Raw genomic sequence first — 13,641 nt, 5'->3', positions numbered from 1 at the left:
GGTTAATTGTTCTCACTGTCAGGAAGTTTCTCCTTAGTTCTAGATTGCTTCTCTCCTTGATTAGTTTCCACCCGTTGCTTCTTGTCCTGCCTTCAGGCGCTTTGGAGAATAGCTTGACTCCCTCTTCTTTATGGCAACCCCTGAGATATTGGAACACTGCTATCATGTCCCCCCTCGTCCTTCTCTTCATTAAACTAGAATTGATTTTCTATATGTTCTTCATCTGTTATTGGCCACCCAGAAAAAAACTGAGGCAATGGCACCCAAGGATTGTTAAATAAAATTAAAATCTAATGTGGATATCCAAGTCCAGAAGAAAATAATCTCCATTTTTTACTTTATATGTATGCATTGTATGCATTGCACAGAGTTGCATTATTTGCATGCATCCTGTCCTATACGTTTTTCTCATTTTTGAAAAATGAAACCAAACATAAGCATATATATGTCATGGAAATAGGCAATAATAAAACAGAACAAGAATTTCCAACAGTGCCCTAGCCCAGAGGTCCCCAACCTTTTGGGCACCAGAGACTGGTGCCTTGGAGAAAGGTTTTTCCGTGGACCAGAGGGGGTGTGGTTTTGAATACTGCCTGTATCCCGAGGATGGAACTTTGCTTATTTGTGTGGCCCACTTGTTGGCATGCTGAGGACAGGCTGGGAGTTGGGGACCCCTGCCCTAGCCTATCCTTTTCAAATATCACAAGTAAAACATGGGTGCTCCCTGGAGATAACATGCAGCCCTTTACTACGGAGAGTGTGATCAGCATATCAGCTGGCATCAAGATACTGGTAAAAGCTCTCCTTATGCCATCATCTAATTAGCAGATTGTGGACCAAGTACAGTAGCTAGATTTCTTCTTGAGATCAGGAAGGCAATAATCCTGCAGTATATTGCTTGGAGGGATAGAAACAAGTAATATGTGTGTGTGTGTGCTGAGTTGTCTTCTGTGTGTATGTGTGTCTCAAGATTGACCAATCTCTATGACTTTCAAGGTTAAAAAGTTAGTCCTTTACAAATTCTTCCTTTCTCAAACAACTCCATAAAATCTATGATATCAACCAAAGGACAAGAACTTGAGACTGGACTTAAGGGTGCAGTAACTCAGAGTATTTATAAGATCAGCTAAGTTGGGATATCCACTTTCTTAGGCTTTCCTCAGTTCATGTGACCGGTTTCCAGGTTAGCTGGTTGTAAGAAGCATGTCCAACTTCTGCATCCTTCCTCACTCTATTATACTGTCTCTGTTCAACTGGAGCCTGAAAGCAGAATGTTTTCCCCTTTTTTATTGCATTATAAACATTTTTGCTGACAAGCAGCCAATAGTTTATAAGTAAATAAATAGGCATAATTTTGGTGACACACTATTGAGACCTTTACATGGCTGGGTACTGTTGAGCTGACATTAATACAAAAGTATTATGGAAATATACAAAGTATGAGAGGACCAGCTGATGTAAAGCTACAAGATTCTATAGATCAGACCTCCTGTTCTTTCTTCTATGGACCATGTCAAAAGATGTGAATATCTAAATCAAGAAAAATTACAAAGAAGCAAAGAGGTATCATAATACTCTATTCCAAATAGCTCTACTCAAGCAGATTATTGCTGGAAGACAAAGAATTTGTAAGTAATAAAAACATATTGTATGACTCAGACACATGTACTGGAAAGAAAGGTTCAATACAATATTTATGTAAGTTGAGCAAATAGATATGAGCTTCTATTGCCTTGGTACATACATCTGGTACTGCTGGAGAGAGAAATTCTCCTACTTTTCCCTCCTATCAATTCTCATTCAATCTGAGGAGAGAGAGTTTGTTTTACAAATTATTTCAAAGAAGAAGATAATTTTGGAGAAATTGGAATGAGTGGACCATTTTATTCATTTTATTTACTTATTAAGTTTGTTTGCTGCCCATCTTGCTGCAAGTTGACTCTAGGTGGCTTACAATATACCGCAAGTATTACCATAGTGTTCTTACATTTATTTACTTACAAAATCTCCAAAATATGTGGATAAACATTCTACCTTTTGTTCTACAATAATCTCTTCAGCAGTACGCAGCTTTCTGGCTTTCCATGATTCCCTTAAATTCCATGTGAAAGCACTATGAGAGTATGTCTCACATTGACTGTCCTGTCATTGTCATTGTTAAGTCCGGAGAATAATGGCACTTGAGACGATGCATTACTAACAAGTCTTTATTCTCTGCTTCCAATCTACGAACAACGACAAGCCCAGAGGTGCGCAAGCCTCTATATATACCCTCCGATCCCCGGGCAATTCCAACCAATCACAAGGCAGTCCTTTCCCGCCTTGCGCATGCGCGCAAGGCCGGCGCCACTCAGTCTGGTCCCAGGCAGCTTTTGCAAATGCCCGGGACTCTTACAACTTCCCGCGCCTGCTTCTGCAGGCACGGGACACAACACCCCTCCCCCCTAGATAAAATAATGCTGCGCCCAACATGGACGCCACCTTTGGTAGAAGGGTGTGAAGGAGCCACGGTAGCGTGGCGAATCATGTTGTTTTGTAGAAACTCCTTCTGTCGACCCAGGCAGACCACAGCGATGTGGCCTTTCTTTTCGCACGCTCGGCAAATAGTGGAACGGAACCGACATTCCGCTCGCTTGTGGCGACCCCCGCATCCGAAGCAACGAACCTCAGCTGGGCCCTTGTCCTGACGATCTTTGGACCTCCTCCCAGCTGCTTGGTACCGCTTGTCCACCTCCTTGTGGATGGTTGCAGTCACTGGAGCGCTTCGAGTGGGCCGCAAATTCTTGATCACTCCACTTGCAGATTCTTCTGCTGAAACCTCTCGCAGAGCATCTTGGAAAGAGACATCTTCCTTGGCGAACAGCTTCTGCTGTAAGTCTCTGTTCCTCAGTCCGCACACAAAACGATCACGCAGTCTTTCCTCTAAGTCCTTGAAATCACACGGTTTAGCTGCTCTTCTCAAAGCTGCAATGTATTCTTTTGCTGATTCCCCAGCTCACTGATCCCTCTGTTCAAATGTGTGCCTCCAAGCCATGACAGATTGCTTGGGCTGGAAGTGTTCCTTTAAAACTTTCTTCAGATCGGAGTATGACACCGTTTCCAGCGAGGCCGGGGCGATTAGGTTCTCGGCGATCTCAAAGGCATCTTGCCCACAAACGCACAACATTGTGGCAGCCTTCAAGCCTTCCTCCCTTATCTGGTTTACGCGGAAGTAAGTCTCGACTCTTGCAACGTAAGATTCCCACTTCTCGGGGTGAGAGACGTCGAATTCCGCTAAACGCCCAACTTTCACCATGATCGAGGATCAGGGTCTTCTTCAGCCGCACGCACCCTCCAGCAATTTCGTACTGGCAGGATAAACGCTGACTTCCACGCCGTTTTTCCTCTTCCGGACTTCTTTGGGTGAGTCTTCAAGCTTCCCTAGCTGTATAGACTGGATCCCACCTTCGTCGCCAGTGTTAAGTCTGGAGAATAATGGCGCTTGAGACGATGCATTACTAACAAGTCTTTATTCTCTGCTTCCAATCTACAAACAACGACAAGCCCAGAGGCGCGCAAGCCTCTATATATACACCCTCCGATCCCCGGGCAATTCCAACCAATCACAAGGCAGTCCTTTCCCGCCTTGCGCATGCGCACAAGGCCGGCGCCACTCAGTCTGGTCCCGGGCAGCTTTTGCAAATGCCCGGGACTCTTACAACTTCCCGCGCCTGCTTCTGCAGGCACGGGACACAACAGTCATTGTTAAGAAAAAGTCTTTCTGTTATCAAGTTGGGGATTTCTCTTTCTTCTGGAGAAAATCAGGAAAATAATCCACCCAATTTTTGGCCCACATATATTGGTGAGAAATTTCAACAGTCTTTGTACCACACAATGATCAATCATTTCAAAATCAAGTTGTACTCCTTCATCCAGAACAACACATGCTACCACATGAAGCATCTGGAGCAAAGAATAAGTAAGCTTGGTTTCTGAGTTTATTCATCCAGAATGTTTATACATTTATGGGCAGCTTAGATTCTTTGTTGAGTAACTGAAATTTATATAAGGCAGGGGTGAACTACATACATTTTCAGAATTCGATTAAAGCATTCAGATCCAAATTGAACCTTAAGCCATTCAAGACTTAAAATAACTACTGCATTTCTTATATTCTGGGCTAATTACAGTACTTCTTAATGATGGTGGTATTTTCAGTGTCAATCTTGACACTTAAGTTCATCAAAAAGAACAAAATGTTTTGAAATGTCGCATCCCCCCAGTGGTACCAAATTGTCACTAGATATGTTCCATGCAATCCCCTGGCAAGGTAGAATATCTAGTGCTGCCCATCCTTGATCTGAGGGATAATTGCAAATTATTCAAAACACAACCAGCTAAGAATTTAGTTTTAAATTATGTCTAGCAGATACTGAAAAAAATGTAAGTCTAATTTTAGATATTTCACCATGACCTAAATTTTGATAAAATTCTAGCTGGCTTAAATAGCCATTGCAAAACACTAAATTTAATCCTACCCATGAAATCCATTGGAAAGAATCACCAGAGTGCTCCAACAAACTTTAATTATATAACAAGTTTAAACCAGTTCTCCTTTATGAGGGAAAGATTTGCAATGCTACATTTCAAAGGAACTCAAAATAAAAACAATTGTATTATAATCAGCAAAATGACGTGGCATGAGGTTTGTTTATTTACATTCTATACTATCTTATCTTTATAACTTTTCTTTTATATCAGTCTCTGCTCAAAAGTTCAACAGTCTTCAGAACATCAGACTGAGTCTTGAAATGTTTGCAGTCAATAATATAGCCCAGCTCACTGTCGACAAAAGGATTTCCCCTTTTAGTAGAACAAGATGTTTGTAATTAACCATAGGAATAGCTAATCACCTTGTTTCATTGATTTTACATCAAGGAAAGTGGGAAACTACAATGGCATTTTATAAATCATCTATTGCAACAAAACAACAAATGCTAGCTTGTAAGTATATTTGTAATATGTAACTGGCCCTAATGTCAGGTGAAAAATTAGCATAATCCACCCCTGAATATTAATAGTACAATGTTTTTGTCCTGATTAGAAAATCAGCACAATATGAATGGCCATTTATACTTTACAAATGATTGCTAAATCTAGATGTAAGGCACTTGTATGATGAATTGGATAATCACAATTGTAGGGGAAGAGATGGCTGAACCTGGGAGAGGAGTGAAAAGGGAAATCAGCCTAGAATCCCTACAGCAGGGGTCCCCAATTCCGGTCTGTGGACCAGCACCGGTCTGTGGCATGCCAGAAACTGGGTCATGCAAACAAGCAAAGCCCCATCTGCAGGATGCAGGCAGCACATGAAACCATGCCCCCTCCAGTCTCCTCTCTCCACAAAATCAGTCCCCCCCCAAAAAAAGGCTGGGGACCGCTGCCCTACAAAGCCATAAGAGAACTAAGTTCACCCTCCTTGTGTGTTGTTGACCCTTATCTAATTGTAAGCAGGTATCAACCCTTAGTTAAGATTTCTGTGCATACTGTAGGCTTTTAGCAATAAATTAATTGAAACTTCATCTGTGGACCTGGTTTTTCATGCCTAACACAGTACAGTGTTTATTTACACATCACATATGATCTTTCAATAATAAGTGATATGGAATCAATTTATTTGCTTTTTCCCTTGGATATCTTTCCAGTTTAAGTGCTAATCTTCTTTTGTGTGTATCAAACATTTTAATGATATGAAAAATGTTAGTCTCCAGTTTCCCTTACTCCAGTGAATTCCAGTCACATGACAGAGAAAAAAGTGTGCTGCCCCCACCTCCTGTCATATTACCAATGAGAAGTTTCTGTATCCCTTCATATGATTTGACTGAGGCTCTGCATGAGATAGTCTGCTATAAAAATGAATGATGAAGCTTGGAATGATGTAAAATCCTGATCACCCAAATGCCTTAAGTTCAGTGAGAGAAATATATCAGCCTTTCTTCTGTAGGTCTTTGCTGCTAAATCTGTGCAGCTGACTGCTGTTTTCCTTCTTTCTTCTACGTGGTAGGAAAATAGAATGCCCAAATAACAAATTAAAGATACTAGTATTCCATAGGAAGTGACCAAAGGAATACAAGGTTCATATATCTTTTAGCAGATGTATAAGAAAAGAAAATTTGAAAAAGTGCATTTTTCCTTTTCCCTATAAGATGTCACTTATAGCAGTTATGGGCAAACTAGTCAATTGCAAATAATCCAACAATCTGAAAAGTTGTCCTTCCTTTTCACATGATATATCTATGTATTTGCCACGTCAAATCCAAACAATAAACTGTAGACAGTAGTATCCTGCATAGTGGGAATGCAAAACGACTTGAGCAAGTAAGCAAAAAACAAAGACAAACCAAAACCAGAACTAATCCTGGAACATCACAACCACCATCCTCCAAGTCATTAGCTACTTTGACGTGGTGGAAAATTCCTCCCTGACCCCAAATATGGCAATCAATAATGTTCTAAGCAAAACTCATTCATCAACTTTTTCCAAAGGAAGATTTACTTGTGTGTAATTTTATGCCATTTAATTGCCTCTAGCTAAGGAAATGCTTGATGCCTTAAAATAAAAAGCTAACTTTATTTCAGATTTCTCACTAAATTAACATTTAAGTATTTTCCACTAAAACCAATAGCATCTACGTTTAGACTGCCCAAACATCATCTCAATATACAGGTCATTAAATTTGCCTCAGGTCTGATAAATATATTAGAGTCAATTTCATTATTTTTATGACACATACAACTGTGAATACACATAGTAGAGAAACCTAGGTTAACTGTTGAATTGTATCAAGCTAAATGGATCAATGTCCACTTTATTCTATCCTGTGACTGGTCACCCTACTTTCAAAGTTCCAATCACATGCAGAGAACCTAAACACATATATATCAGCAAGGTGACTTTATTTCTGGAATTTATAGATTTTAAATTTAATTGCATTGATTCTGATGACTTATATCATGTTTCTTCACAGATTAGGGAAAAGGAAGGAAGGAAGGAAGGAAGGAAGGAAGGAAGGAAGGAAGGAAGGAAGGAAGGAAGGAAGGAAGGAAGGAAGGAAGTCTTAATTACATTACCTAGGACCATATAGATGTCAGGGAAGACCCTAGAATAGTGAGCTGTTTCAGAGGATGTGCTACCAACCACTTTTCTTAGAAACTGATTCATCTTATAGTAGAGTAAGGCAGGTAATGTTGTCATAAATTACAATGGTGCTTTGAAGGCAAGAGAATAAACTGAAGCCCTCAGACTTGTTTCATGCTGCCCGTATTTAACTTTACAAGCCTATGCAAGAAATCCATTTAGCTTTCTCACAGAATGGGCTTCCCTTTCTCCAATGTTTTCTGGAGATGAACAAATAAAAGCAAGAAAAAAGAAGAACAAAGAGAGAAGTAGCAAAAAGTGAGAAAGAAGGATTAATGTTTCCATTCACTTTTGCTTCTAGTGCCACCTGCAACTGCCACTGAGACATGACTGCAAACCAAATGTGTTCTTTAACATAGAAAAAAGAAAAGAAAAGAAAAGACATTCCTGGTTTAAGAAATAATTATCCCAACCCCAACATACAGAGTCATACTGTTTGAGTTGGGTGGTTTTATAAATCTTAAATGTAGATAAATAAATAGGTAAAATATGTTGTAGCACCACTTGCTCTTTGGGTGAGCTGGAAAATATATATTATTTATTCCCCTTTCCCATAATCACTTGCAGTTTCCCACAGAAATGGAAAAGTTCTGCTTGAGTCTCTAATACTTCACTCATGAGTACATTTTCTTTCCAGTAGATTAAGAACAGAAGAATGGAATAACAGTTAACCAGTTTTAACATATAATGGATTCCATGAGATTGGAGAATTCATTTTAGGTTTTTCATCATGCAAAAATGCCTATAATGCATATTTTGTCACTCTCTCTGCGTGTGACACATACAAACACATACACCCATACATATACATACCCATGCCCATACACATATATATATAAATGATCCCAAGATGTTTTTAATTGTCTGAATTTTTAAAGAAATGTGCTTTGAAAAAATGTTTGAGAATTTGTAAAATAGTTAAATTTCTGTTATTTATCTCTCAGTACCTTGGCACAGTCTAATTCATGCTTTAGTTTTCAGCTAATAACCAGAGACTACTGACTATCTGCATTAGCTAAACATCACTCAATTCAGGCAGTAAAATTGAAGAAAGTGTATTATCTGTAAAATCAAGCAAAGAAAAAAAGTTTGCTGCCGCTCTTGGTTGATGATTGTTACATTGCCTAATTTCTTTGCTTGAACAACTTTAAAAGGTCTGTTTGAACCTGTCTGAACCAAGCTTGACTGTACAGCATGAACCTTGGACATTTCTGGGTACATCTAGGCCAAAATTTAAAATCTGTACAGGCTTCAAACATGAGTTTATTATCTGTTTCTAGGTTATTCCAAGACAAACACTGATGCATTGTTCTATTGGTCTGCTTTGGGCTGCATTTTGGTCACCAATAAACATTTAACCAATATTGTAAATGATTTGAATTACAAATCATGCTCTTTTATCATTGGTTAGCTACAATCCACTGGAGGGAGGGAGTGGATGAGACTTCAACAACACTTGGAGATCCTGTGTTTGGAACAACTAAAGGACATGAGCAGCTTGGCAGATACACATGCAGAGAGAGAGAGAGAGACAGACAGACAGACAGACAGACAGACAGACAGAGACAGAGACAGAGACAGAGACAGAGACAGAGACAGAGAGCATTATTTGTTCAATAATTCTACAAGATGCCTTGCCTGAAAGGTAGAGAATAAAATGAGTATGCAGAATTAGAATTAAAAATTTAAGTTGTAGAACTCTGGGCTTTTAGAACTTCAAAATGCAATGTTGCTGTTAGGATTATCTTGGATGCTTCCCAAAAAGAAATGTCATATGCATGTAGAATGTTAACACATCAGGGAGACTTGGACTACATTTTTTTCATAATGTGCTATCCTATTAAGTGAATGGATATTTTCAAAATGTGGCATATAAACAAAAAGGCATTGCTTACCCTTTGCCTCAAATACTTATATTGTCCTCTACAATATGTAATGGTTCTTAAAATTTTCAAGGCACATCAATACATGGTGAATGGGTAGAATTAACTCACAATGTGCATGACTGGGATGTCATGACATCATCTATGCCTCCAGAAGTGCTGTGACCAGAGCAGCCATGCTATTAGGAATTCTGCAAGTTGCGATAATCTGAGGTCACATGGTTTGGAAAAGTTTAGAGGAATACGCAGTATTCTCAAATGTTATTTCCCCCGTTTGTTACAGTAGATAGCTCAAATCACCAACTCATTTGAAATTAAGTCAAAAGACAAAGTTAATCCCAATGGAATGGAAAAAAAGATAATTAATAATAGTTAAATATGATATATATTTTAAAAGGGGATGTAAATTCATGTCTCATATTCAATATTTTACATTCTTAATCTACTGTAGAATAAAATGAAAAATACTAATTTGCCTCTAAATTGGTTTAAGCATAGGTTTTACACAATAAATAACTCAAACGTTTTAAAAAGTTGAAATGTATGAAGGCCATTTACAACTTAGATTTCATCTTTCATAAGCATGAAATTAAGATACCCACATTTTCCATGTAAAATTTTGCCCTCGTTAGAGTTAGCACAGAAATCTTGCAGAAATTTTCTTTATTCATCTAAGGAATAATGTTTCTGATCAAGTTAAGAAATTCACCCATTAAAGCTTATTTAGTAAAATAAAATAAATGCACATGAAAAAATGAGACATCTCTTCACACTTCAATGTCACATTACATTTTTGTATTTGGCACCACTTTCCAGAGACATCTCCATGATCAGTAACATGTTATCATCAAGGAATATGTTGTTTTTTAAAAAAAACCTCTACATATCTTTACTATTCTTTCATAACCTGAACTTCATCAGCACTCAGCAGGCTTTCCTTTCCAGGATTGTTTATGTAAACTTCAAAAGATTTTTAAAAAATCCTTTGTTAAAGCAAGTCTTAATATAACAGTTTTGCATTTCTATGCAAATTGTTTTCACTATCACTAAAGAATTTTGCATTTCTCTTCATAATTATCTCTTACCTGTAAAAGAGCAAGGTTCAAATTCCTTTCATGATTTTACTTTCATGACAATCCTACAGTCCTTCATTCAAAGTGGATCTATCCTTCAGGTAAAGTATGTATGAAGACTTTCGAAAGCCCACCTTTTTCTCCTTTACCCACCCTAACTCTCTTTGCATTCACTGTCAGTCAAAAACAAGTTGGTAAGAATCAGACTTAGAATTACCTGAATGAGGAAATCAGTGGGAGGGGAGGAATTTGAGAGGAGACTTTGTGATGTCAGCAGTATGTCTTAAGGAAACCTACTGCAAAGACCAGGAAACGATATAATTCCTTTAAAATTCAACACCCTTCTATGAGTTTAGCAAATACCTGCTTCAGAATAAACTGATGTACTTTTAGAGGATATCTGTTAATCTTTGAAGAAATTTGATCAAAGTCCTTTCAAGGATTTTATTGTCCAAGTAAACAGGGAAAAATGCTTAAAATAATTCTTAACATTCCTCTTGAGAAAGACAGAATAATAATGAATAGTGAGTATCTTTTTCCTTAAAAGAAGGGTAAGTTGATTCTGAAACAAGTCATATTGAAAATCATGGAGTAATGAAGTAATCTTATTATAATCATGTAGAGCAGCTGATATGCTGAGATACCAGCGGCTTTCAGCTGATTACTGGCACCATTGTTTCCAGCTCATTTCTCGGGTCTGGCATTTCCTTTGTTATTTACAAGACATCAGAATTAAACTTTTGAAAAAAGTACAGAGGAAAAAAAAAGTCATATTTTGCCTCACCTAATGGTTCCAGTAAGTGTTACGCACTTTGGGTTTTGAGAGGTTTTCTAGAAATATATCAGTATAAAGCAAAATGGGAAGCACATATTGCTCAAAATCATCTAATTGGGAAACTAGTCAGTAATGCATTTCCTCTCTCATTAATTCTATATTAAATTGCTTTCTGTTTATACACTGTGCTGTTTTTCAGCCTTAAGGCTTAACAAGGAGAAAAATAAATTGAGAAAGGATATATTACAAGCATGATCAATAAGGGCAAACTTTGGAAGCTAATCAAAATAAATAGAACTTAACAGCCTTCCCCAAACTGGTGCCCTTCAGTATGTTTAAGACAACTGATGTATACAACAACAACTCCTACAACACACAGGTGGTTCTCAACATATGACCATAATTGGGACCGAAATTTCCATTGCTAAGTGAAGCATTTGGTATGTCAGTCACGTCTCATTTTATAACCTTTTTTTTGCTGCAAATCACATGGTTTCATCTTTCATAAGCATGAACTTAGAAAATCCAGCTTCCCCATTGACTTTGCTTGTCAGAAGCCAGTTGGGAAGATCGCCGGTGGCAATCAGATGACCCCAGGATGCTGCAACCGTCGTAAATACATGCCAGTTACCAAGCACCGGAATTTTGATCACATGACTATGGGGATACTGCGACAGTCTTAAGTGCGAGGATTGACTATAAGTCCCTTTTTAAAGCATCTTTGTAACTTCAAGCGGTCACTAGTGACCCTAAGGTGAGGACTACTTGCATGCTGGTTTCCCAACTGCATGCTACTTAGACTGGTAAAACTGTCCTGGTTTTTTTTGATTGACCAGGAATAATAATAACTTACTGTATGTAGTACCAAGGATTCAGGGAGGTAAGAAAAATCTATGCAAAGAAAGCAAATGCCAGGAAAACATCATTTCTTTCCAGGACTGTATCAGCAAAGAGACATGAATAATATCATTAGTATGCATCCATAGGAACCTGGCGGTCTGGAGCACTGCTGTTTTTATGGTGAAATATACTGATTGTGCCAAAATAAGCAGCTGCCTTAAATTTATAAAGACATAAGCATATTGTGACTCCCTCCCCCACCACACCACTTGCTTTGTCAGACTCAGAAATATTGATACCATTCACACATGTTCCTCATCCATCCTCTGAAAAGGGTTGGGGACTGGATTTAGTCTTTGTAAGAGCAAGAGGTTGACAATGTAAACCATTCTTTAAAATGGTACAACAAACACAAGCCAGGGTTTTCTACACTACTGTTTCAAGATTCTACAGTGTATCTGTGACAAATCAATTTTAATGTATAATAATGAAAAAAGTAAGAGAATGTTCTGAATATTTAAAATTGATTATTTAAACAAAGGAAGAAATTACTTTGGAAAAAGACACAGATGGAATAAGTTATTTGAGCAGAAAGAAGGGCTTCATATGGGTTATAGGAACTGTAAAATTTCCCAAGGATTGATGGGGTTTGATCTGTATATGATTGATTTGTCCTCTACACGAGAAATCTGGATAATAGGTTCTGGAGCCAATTTGGCAATTAGAACATTCATAACCAGTTACAAGATAAAGAAAACTCTTTAAGGGTAAAAAAAATGATGCCTTAAAAGAAACACTTAAATATGTATCTTTATCCCTGATATGAAGAATTGGTGTATGGGGTTGAGGTAGCACAGTTATAAGTAAAGCTATTTACAATTATTATTGCATTTGTTACAATCAGAATTATCTGGAATTTTGATTCCAGATTAATGTCCTCCATGCTGTGATGTGTACTTATTTTTCCTATCTAACATCAAGCTTACTAATGGCAGCTATCAATGTAGCGTGGTGGAGACATCAGCTCATGAAATACAAAAGTAAAAAAGCACCCCATCTTCTCAAATGCTGCACTGTAAGATAACTTGAAGCTAAAATTGGGACAAGCTATCCACTTGCTCACCAGCATTACTGGTTCAACAGAAAAAATTCTGTGAAGCTCCACTGGTTTCCAGTTACATGTTTATGTCTAGTCTATGTCTAATTTCTATGTCTAATTTCAGATCCTGGTAATACTGCATAAAGGTTTTATGTCTTGGGCCCTTGTTATCTTCAGTGCCATCTTCTTCAATATTATCTGCCCAGCCAACATGGCATAGTTGGAAGTCAATGCTGCAGGTGCCCATTTCCAGAGAGATCAGGCAGAATGGACAAGAACATTCTCAGTTGCTCCTCCTGCATTTGGAATTCCCAAAGTTGTTTTTTAGACTTCTTCCTTAGGTCATTCAGGGATTAATAGTTTAATTTAAGAAAGCAATATTTATTGTTGATTTTAATATATGCATGCCGCAGGCTGCCTAGAGTAGATACCATATAAATATATAATAATGTAATGTATATGTTCATAAAATAAACTTAGCCAAATGTACATTTGGTTGATCTTTCATAGCTTGATTTTTTTTTAGTTCAGGTTTTTGGTATGCTTTTATATGATATACATATAATTATATATATATCATATAACTAGATATAATATATAGATATAGATATAGATATAGATATAGATATAGATATAGATATAGATATAGATATAGATATAGATATAGATATAGATATAGACAGGGCTTTTTTTCTCGGAGAAAAGGTGGCGGAACTCAAACCTGGCCACGCCCTCATCAAACCCTAGGACCGCCCCTTTAGAGAACAGGAATGCAAGTAAAATTTGGGAGGGGC

This window comes from Protobothrops mucrosquamatus, unplaced genomic scaffold (assembly GCF_001527695.2).
Source record: "Protobothrops mucrosquamatus isolate PMUCROS unplaced genomic scaffold, P.Mucros_1.0 scaffold197, whole genome shotgun sequence".
Classification (NCBI taxonomy): Eukaryota; Metazoa; Chordata; class Lepidosauria; order Squamata; family Viperidae; genus Protobothrops; species Protobothrops mucrosquamatus.
This window is presented reverse-complemented; position numbering follows the sequence as displayed.